Consider the following 8649-nt stretch of genomic DNA (forward strand, 5'->3'; position numbering starts at 1 on the left):
TATTTTCTCGGGGTTGAAGTGACACACACATCCAAGGGCATCCTACTTACTCAGAAGCGCTATATCTCGGACATCCTTACCCGCCACTCAATGGCTGCTGCGAAACCGGTCTCCACACCTATGCCTTCCACTTCGACACTCAGCCGTCGTTCGGGGACTACTCTCGATGACCCCAGTGAATACCGTCGAGTATTGGGCAGTCTCCAATACGTTCTTTTCACAAGGCCGAACGTTGCCTATGCGGTTAACAAGTTAGCTCAATACATGCACAGCCCTACATCGGAACATTGGCAAGCATTGAAGCGTATATTACTGTATCTCAATGGTACAAAGACACATGGTATCTTCCTATCTTCCTCTCCTATGTCCTTGCACGCATATTCGGATGCAGATTGGGGAGGCGACCGCGATGATTACACATCTACGGGAGCCCACATTGTATACCTCGGTCGCAATCCCGTTTCTTGGTCATCTAAGAAGCAAAGATTCACGGCGAAATCTTCTACCGAGGCTGAATACAAATCCGTCTCTACCACCGCCTCAGAGGTACAATGGATCCTATCTTTACTTTCGGAGCTTCGAATCAGTCTTACGTCCATGCCGGTTGTTTATTGCGACAATGTTGGTGCAACCTATCTTGCGGCGAATCCTGTCTTTCACTCACGCATGAAACATGTGGGAATCGATTATCACTACATCCGTGGTCTTGTCCAAGACAAGACGCTTCGCGTATCACATGTCTCCTCTATGGACCAGCTCGCCGACGCACTCACTAAGCCCTTACCTCGTGGACGCTTTGAATCTCTTCGAACCAAGATCGGCCTCGCAACCGACATCGATCTTGCGGGGGCATATTAGCAGTTACCATATCTATAGGAGTATATCTTCAATGATTTGATTTGTGTATCATATCTTCCTAATTCTGCTCGTGTCATACTTGTATATAAACTCATATATGTCATTTGAGAATCAATAATCAAAATATATTTTCCAAAGTCTATCACTGGGTTCCCAGAAGACTGTTTTATCTCGCATCCGAGCTCGACCTCCATTAACCGGTGATTTTCCTTCGAACGAGTCATTAACAATGAGAAACTCAGATGATCGCCTTCCCCCACGTCAACTGTAGGGTTTAGAACCAAAACCTGCCATATACATGATCAGAACTGGCCTCAGATTAAAACCTCGTCGCAAAACCAATGAAACCGAGCCATCGTATATGGTTTCGTGCAAACAAACCTGTTGTCCCCAATGGATGCAATAATCGTCGCTAGGAGCTGTGGTTAGCTCAATTTCTCGCAGTGCAGGGTCCTCTTTCCTTCCCTGCAGGTCATCAAAACAACGAGTAATATAAGAATTTTGTTCAACGTGCTCGGTTTTCATGAGATGTAAATCCAAGGGAATGTACTCGAAAGTGAACATCGAACCAACCACCAAAGCCACAGAGTCTAGAATCCCGAAAGCTGATGGTTGACAGGACATGTGATCTTACTTCGGCAATATCACTGATCGTGGTGGTCAAACAATCAAAATCTCCTTAATAACGGTAGGGATCCCTATCACTTGTTGTGGGCTCAAGTTATTCCACATAGCTGTTGTTGGAGTTAACCATGTTCTCCTCACGTGTTTATTTTGTTGCCGTTTAGTTTTTGAAGTTATTATTTTCGGTTGTTTTATTTTAGGTTGAATAAGTCTGAGAAGACCTAGTATTGCGCTTGACCCATTAAAGTCGATGCAGATTTTTGGGTTTGTTTTGATATTTTAATGCATTATAAATAAGAGATGTAAAGCTCAGACTTTAGCATCGGAGAAAAATACAAAAACGTCATTTCTCATTATTCTATCTCCTTGATTAATGTCTCTCTTTCAATGGTTATTTTCTCACGAATGTCTTTATTTGTGAAACTCCAAAATCTTTGTTAAAGTTTCCATTATTAAATTCTGTCAGTTGTCTGTGGGACAAAAAAAACGAAAGAACGAATTTTATCACGTTGTATTGGTGTTAGGTTCGATTAAATAATTTCATCAAAACACAAAGCATACAAGATCATTTCTAATAATGTAAGAATATCACGTCTAGAGTTTTACTACGATGAAATATAAAGCTATATAACCCAAAGGAAAACGTAGCCGGTGTCCTTAGATTATTATTAGTTCTTTGCCAATTAACACAACTTATTACAAGTTTTCAAAAGCTCTCTGTTATAGTTTTCAGTGAATGTCCACACACTTTATATAAAACTTACCTCTAAGTAATACTTCTCTTGTTCATCAGAATAATGCTTTGCTAAAACGCTCATATCAACACCATAGTAGTTCTTGATCTCATCTGAAAAATTATGCCAGTTGTCCATGGCTTCTTCGTAATCGTTCTTTTTACGACCAGCTTGAGAAGATTTGATCGGGGCCAGCCACATGCGGGCATGACTAGGATACCTGTTGAACTCAACCAGCATGACGAAATTTAACAGCCAAGGAAACAGAATGTTTTTCATGGCAGCAAGCTCAGAGCACAAAGCCGATGATGAGGGTCAGTTGTGAAGATTTTATGATTCGAATGAGTATTTGTTCTATATAAAACAAAGAAGAATAACAGAAAAGAGTGGAGAATGATGCAAAGGGGACTGAGTCCCTTATTCGTCTTCTATTAATCTGTACAAATGTCCAGAATTTATATACAATGGATTGCTGATTATTAGCAACACAATATGTATGAGAAAAGAAATAAAATAACTTTAGAATCAAAATAAACGGCTAAGGATCTAAAGATAAGGCAAGATATTGTTGCGTGCATGCATACGGAAAGTCTTCTATGTCTCCCATAAATGATTGATGTGTTGTCGATTTAATTCTTCTCCTTCACGCCATATGTCTTGCCATATCACCATCCAAATATCTCCATAATATATGCAATCGGCCATATAATCTTCAAGTCCTTTGTTCACGTGTTATGGAAGGAAGCCACCTTTGTTTCATTTATGATTAGCATGCAACACATGCAACGTCATATATGTGCACATGAGAGCATTCATCAAATTTCTTCTTGTATAATCGTTATATTCAACATTCCCCCTCAAGATTGGCTTGGAGAAATGTCGAAAAGCCGATCTTGTCGAGGATGTCTTCATGTTCGAGCCGGTTCCCATCAAGTGAGTGATTGTTTCCCATGTCGGTTCCTTTAGCTTATCCACCATAGCACATGTCCTTTTCTGTTTCATCTTCTATATAAACTCAATAAAATTGTTAGAAATCGCAAGGGAGGCTGTTGCACTCCGTTTGATACGAAGAACCGAGTATAAACGTGCAACAATGTGACTTTCATCGAACAAGAGTAAGAATAATATTCTAATGTGGATGAATGCTAAGTTTAATGATTTTGAAACATGGAACGCCATTTGGCGAGTGAAATTAATGTATGGTTTTATATTTATACTAAAAATATCACTCAAATGTTTATTAAACTCTAGAAACAAATTGGTTATATCTTTTACATGATTAAAAATGTTTAGGACAATTATGTTTTGTGTTTCGATATGCAACTCATGAATATGTCTTCTAAGATAAAGAATATAAGGGTTGAGAATATTTTTACCAAACCTAGAGTTGTTAAAACTCATAGGTAATGCCATCAAGTTGTGATCAGATATATCTTCTTCGGTAGAGAAGGATACGAGTGTATCATGCCATTCCCCCTCACTCGTGAACTTCTCGACACCACAAATCTTTAGGATTATTTTGTATTGTTTATGTCCAAAAACACTAACAAAACCAAGCATATCATTTAAAAACAAATTTTTAAAGGGATAGGGAAAAAGAAAAGATTACAAACTCGATTATTTTGCCATTTGATGAAAGAGATGCTCGGATGCCTTTGTATGCTCGGATGAGGGATAATTGTGGATGTGTGTGATGCCTCTTTTTCGGGACTCTTGTCCTCCGTGGTTAAGTCATTCATCATTCATTCATCATCATATCCATTGGACTCATTTCTTCATCCAAGGATTCATCATCCGACCCATTCTTCTTGTCATGGTCTATGGTCATGGTGTGTATCTCTTCAACCATTGGAACAACCATGTACTCGGTGTTCTCTAGACCTTCGTCGTGTAAGGAAGGCTCTTCAACATCTTGAGGTAATTTTTCTTTACTTTCAACCTGTGCTTTTTGCATCATTTCAAAAAATTCGTTAGTTCGAAATAAATCTTCAAGTAGAGAAACACTTAACTCAATAATATTGTGTGTACTGGCGTTTTGCACCAACGTCTTTCTTAGCGACTTGGGTATTTTGGCTAAGACGTCTTCAACATCCCAATGCTCTTTGTATTCTGGTTCTTCATAAACCTCTTCATACTCACAATCACTATCACAATACTCACGCATATTGTAGTGAGAATGAGATATGACCAAAAAAAAATTCTTCTCGATTTGAAATGAAAAGACCAAGAGAGACAAGAAAATATGGTGAACCGTGACTCGAATGAATGGCCAACGATTCACTTGAAGAAACCTCTTCTTTTGGTTTGAATGAATGACCAAAAGGGAGAACAAAATTTTGAAAAATGAAATGAGCAGGCTCCTCTTCGGTATACACACAACCGAGAGGGAATATGCTTCGATTTCGCAGCGGAATAAAAAACACAAGATCCTCTAGACCTTATGCTCTGATACCATGAAGAAAAATAAAATACGGAAATAAAATAAGACAAATAGAAAGGAATATTGCTACATCTCTTCTTCTTCTTGTTTCATTACAATGAAAATAACTCACATATTTATAGGAAAATTAACAAATGAAATAAAAGGAAATATAGATATAACGGAAATAAATATGATTCACAATATTTAACATAATATTGTGTTCCTCCAAAATCTAGATTTTTCTCCAATCACATATTCATTTTCCTACTTCAACATTCCCCCGCAAGATTAATTTTGAAAGAATGCAAAAATCAATCTTGAAAAGATAATGCGATAAAAATCCATAGACATTTTCATTGTCTTTTGAAAAATCCATGAACACCAAATTTAGTTCTTTTATAGAATATTATCCATGTTCAAATCACTTCGCTTGACTTTGAAGTTCTACCTTTAACTCTTTTTGTCATAGCACCTCGCTTGATCTTAGAGTTTTTAGGTTTGACTTCTTTTTGTCACAGCACCTCGTTTGATTTTGGGATTTTTACTCCTATTTGAAAGATTTGGATATATGAACATCCAAAACTAAAAAAAAAAAAAGAGATTGAGAAAAAAAAAATATATAGAGCAGATCGAATCGCTCTGATGAACATCCTAGAATTCTCTCTTTTCTTTTACACCGAGTCTCTCTCTCTTGTAAGTCTCTCTCTTGAGTTTGTTCGCCGGTTCGTTCCGGCCAACGTTGCCGGAACAGACCGGGCTCCCGTTGTACATTTTCTCGCACACTTAATGAAATGGCCTCGTACTTGGTTCGTTCTCATCTCCATGTTTCTCTCTTTCTCTCGGCCCTTTTCTATTTCACACATCCATCGGCTTTTCCTTAATCCCATTTGGATAAAGTCGATGCGTGTTTTTGGTTCTTGGATCAATCCTTGTTTCTCTTCCTTTCATTCCTTCTCGTGTGCACATGCAACACATGCAACGTCATATATGTGCACATGAGAGCATTCATCAAATTTCTTCTTGTATGATCGTTATATTCAACAAGTTGTATTACATCACTTACATGACAAAACTCGTGCAATTTTGTAAAGGGTATATTCCTTCACCTTGACAACATGGTCAAGATTATTGGTTTTGACAAGCGCACGAGCATGATCAGCCATCTTAGTAGCTTCCACGGCACAAACCTTCCTTGCACCGGCTTGAGCTGACCAAATCGCAAGAATGCCGCTCCCTGTTCCCACATCCAAGACGGTCTTCACCGGAAACATGTATAAGCAGTCAGTCAAACTTCGCGAAAGATCAATACAATGCAGATTCATGTGTTCTAATATCAACCAGAAATGCTAATAAGTCCACCAACATGCTAACATCTCTATAGCCCCCAAGCAAATTACATAAAACGAATTGAGATTAAATCTCGAATCCTATAATGGTTGAGCATTACCAGACTGGAAATCAATTTGATGTATTATTGGCCATAATCAAGCTTAACACATCCTAATCTGTGCTCTATTAGCAGCTAATTTGATAGTATTGCAAGCAAAACACAAAACCATAAGAAACTCAAAACAAATGTATACACACACACAGTTTTTTACAAGCGATTTGAACTTTACCCACATACACACACACACACACACACATGCACATGCAAATACAAGCACACGGAGCATATGCATGTAAGAACAAAGTGAAGTTTACCTTCCCGGAGAAGTGATGCTTGTTCTCGAAGACGGCATTGTAGTGAGCGTCCATGCGAACTCGGTCGGAGAGCATATCCTTCTGGTGGTACAGAAACGCGTAGGTACAGAAGTACTCAACATCCTTGTCCACGGCCGCCGAGGACCCGCCACCACCGCGTCCAACCGTTCCCCGCCGTGGTTCGAGCTCCTCATGTTGCCGTGGACGGGAGGGGTGGGAGAGAGAGAGAGAGAGAGAGAGAGAGAGAGAGAGAGAGAGAGAGAGAGAGAGAGAGAGAGAGAGAGAGAGAGGGGAGTGTGTGTGTAGGGCAAAAATGACTCCAGAATCGGCGGGTTTGGGTATTTTGTTCCCACATGCCACGTCAGCATTTTTGAGGTCTTAGCCCAATTTTGGTTTGTTCCGGTTTAAGGAATCCCCAAATGCTGCCATGTCAACGTGTGTGTATATATTTATATATATTATTTAGGGAGATTCACATATTAAATACTCAACTTTAACCAAATTTCCAAATTAAATACTTAACTATCTCACTTCCAAATTAAATACTCAACTATATTGAAATTCGCAAATAAAAACTAAACTTTGCAAATTTTAACATATACCTAAAGGATAATCCAAAACAAAACCCTTTACTTTTTTTTCATCACAATTTAAACCCTATACTTTTTTTATCCAAAAAAACCCTAAACTTTTCAAAATTTTAAAAATGATACACATTCATATACATATATTAATTATTATAAGCACAAAATCAATTACACATTTATTTTCCACAAAATTAATTGTACATTTATTTTCCACAAAATCAATTATACATTTATTTTCCACAAAATTAATTGTACATTTATTTTATATATTTATATGTATATATATGTTTTATATATATGCGTGATATATGTATTTTTTTCCTAAAAAATTATTATATATATAAAAAACTATTTATTATTTGTATATTGTTTTATATATAAAAAACTATTTTCCAAAAACATATTTATATGTATATATATGTTTTATATATGTATGGTATATGTATTTTTTTCCTAAATTTTTTATATATATAAGAAATTATTTATTATTTTTATATGAGTTAAATTGTCCAAAAAAACATGTTCTTGAAAAATAGTTTCTTATATATAAAACAATATACAAATAATAAATAGTTTCTTATATATATACTGATTTTTAGGAAAAAATACATATATCTTACATATATATAAAACATATATATACATATAAATATATAAAATAAATTTACAATTAATTTTGTGGAAAATAAATGTGTAATTGATTTTGTGCTTATAATAATTAATATATGTATATTAATGTGTATCATTTTTAAAATTTTGAAAAGTTTAGGGTTTTTTTGGATAAAAAAAGTATAGGGTTTAAATTGTGATGAAAAAAAAGTAAAGGGTTTTGTTTTGGATTATCCTTTAGGTATATGTTAAAATTTGCAAAGTTTAGTTTTTATTTGTGAATTTCAATATAGTTGAGTATTTAATTTGGAAGTAAGATAGTTAAGTATTTAATTTGAAAATTTGGTTAAAGTTCAGTATTTAATATGTGAATCTCCCTATTATTTAAGTATGTATATATATAGATATATATTTTTTTTTTTTGCAATTTCACTCCTTTGGAAATCTTTTGTTGACGTGATCTTTTTTCGCTAATGTGTGACAGTGAAATGGAATTTACTTACATCAAAATTTCGCCACATCAACTTCAATTGTGATATTTGGTTAGACAATTAACGTTAGTAACGGTACATTCAATCATTTTTTAGATATTTCATAATTTTTTATAATATTTTTCTAGTTTTGTGTATTTATCACTTAATATTTAAGAAAAAATTATGCTGCTGAATAGAACTTTAAAAAACTACGTATTGATGTATTTTATGCCGCAATGGAATATCCAAAAATAAAGTCTGTTTCACTATAATCTAGTTTGAAATTACTTAAATTTCGATTAAAAAAATATAACATATTTTTAGAAAATGAATATAAGTCAATATGTTTGCCCTAAATTAACGAATGGGTCAACGAATGAGACCCATGCAAGCAACCATAATGCATACATAAACTGATAAACATAGAAAATAATAATAATAATAATAATAATAATAATAATAATAATAATAATAATAATAATAATAATAATAATAATAATATTAATAATATTGTTATCTATAATAATAATAATAATAATAATAATAATAATAATAATAATAATAATAATAATAATAATAATAATAATAATAATAATAATAATAATAATAATAATAATAATAATAATAATAATAATAAT

The 8649-nt window shown here is 34.7% G+C and overlaps 1 pseudogene; it reads right to left on the bottom strand.

The window, feature by feature from the left end:
• Positions 1–916: 916 nt before the first annotated feature.
• The window catches only part of LOC104815414, a 9242-nt pseudogene continuing 1509 nt past the window's right edge, over positions 917–8649 (bottom strand).

Source organism: Tarenaya hassleriana, unplaced genomic scaffold (assembly GCF_000463585.1).
Source record: "Tarenaya hassleriana unplaced genomic scaffold, ASM46358v1 Cleome23, whole genome shotgun sequence".
Classification (NCBI taxonomy): Eukaryota; Viridiplantae; Streptophyta; class Magnoliopsida; order Brassicales; family Cleomaceae; genus Tarenaya; species Tarenaya hassleriana.